The sequence below is a fragment of the Chenopodium album genome, chromosome 1 (genome assembly GCF_948465745.1).
Source record: "Chenopodium album chromosome 1, dcCheAlbu1.1, whole genome shotgun sequence".
In the NCBI taxonomy this organism is placed as follows: Eukaryota; Viridiplantae; Streptophyta; class Magnoliopsida; order Caryophyllales; family Amaranthaceae; genus Chenopodium; species Chenopodium album.
In genome coordinates, this window is record NC_137834.1 from 89,724,932 (window position 1) to 89,726,247 (window position 1,316).

At 30.2% G+C, this 1,316-nt stretch overlaps 1 long non-coding RNA gene across 1 annotated transcript; it reads left to right on the top strand.

Annotated features, from left to right (window-relative positions):
* The first annotated feature begins 377 nt into the window (after nucleotides 1-377).
* Nucleotides 378-821, top strand: LOC145626166 (uncharacterized). Its single transcript, XR_014110969.1, has 3 exons — nucleotides 378-437; nucleotides 639-702; nucleotides 792-821. It is a non-coding gene; the product is annotated as an uncharacterized LOC145626166 (long non-coding RNA).
* The last annotated feature ends 495 nt before the right edge of the window (nucleotides 822-1,316 follow it).

Genomic DNA, 1,316 nt, shown 5'->3' on the forward strand with positions numbered 1-1,316 from the left:
TTTTTACATACTATTGCAAAACTGTAAAAGATTCAATAATGTAGGAGTTGATGAAAGAAAAACTAGCTGAAATTCCTGGTGGTGTTGAACAATCTGAAGGAAGAATTGCATGGTCGGGTGATATATATGATCAAGTTATTAATAAGCCAGAAAAGTATGGCAAACTGCGTGGAGTTGGTTTTGGAGTTAGTTCGTCTATTATAAGAGATAACTCATCAGCTAGTCAATTACGTTTGATTTCTTCAAATAATTGTGACAATGTGCAATTTGAGAATTTAATTGAGGCGAGAATTAAGGTGATACAAGAAAAACATCAAAAAGAATTGAAAGAAATGCATGAGAAGGCAAAGGAAGACATGAAACAGATGCATGAGAGACTAACAAATACTCTGCCAAAAAAACCATCATCTCAAGAGGGAGCCAATGTAGATGAATTGGTAAGTTATTTAATCTATCTTACTAATCAAAGCTACTTTGTTGGATTGCTTGCCTTTGACCTTGATTAATAATTAGTGTTTACTTAATAAGTTAGAGTTGTACCTTTCATGTTTCAAGTTGTCTCTAAATATTGATAAAAGTAAGTTATCTATTTAAAGATGTTTGAAAATTTGACAAATCACAATGGCTTGATGATATAGGATGATGACGATTTTACCGGCTAGTCATGACAACTTGATCGGCAAATGCTTTTGTTGGCATCAGGTAACAAATATTTTATAATAAGTTAAAGTGCATATTCCATCTCTCTAAAGTTGTATCAATAAACTTATTTTTGCCTCTTTTATATGCAGATGATTATAAATTGGATATGATGAAGTTCGACTCTCTTTAGGGAATTTTTACATTATCTACACTATTATATACTAAGTAGTTGTTACATTTTTCTTGTTAGTGTATTTGTTTTCATTTACTGACTGGAATTATTTTTTTCTTTGCACTATTTGAAGTGATATTTGTTAATACTTTGGAATCATGATCTATAATATTTATTTTAATGTAATAATAATTTTGAGTGTGGAAACTTATAATATGAATTTTATGACTTCTATAATATTGATTACAAATACTTGTTACAGATAGCAGTTCCGCTTTCTCAGTCCGAGAAGACTAATAATGTCAATCCTTCACACTATAATAAGTACTATTAGTATCGATTCTAGTCGCTACAATAAAAACTAAATAGTGTCGATTGCTTTTGACACTATAATTAAACACTAGTGTTGATTGTAAGTGCCACCAAAATTACCAAATGTATCGATTCATTCGCCACAATAGATACAAATAGTAACAATTGTATTCGCTACGATAAGTTTCAA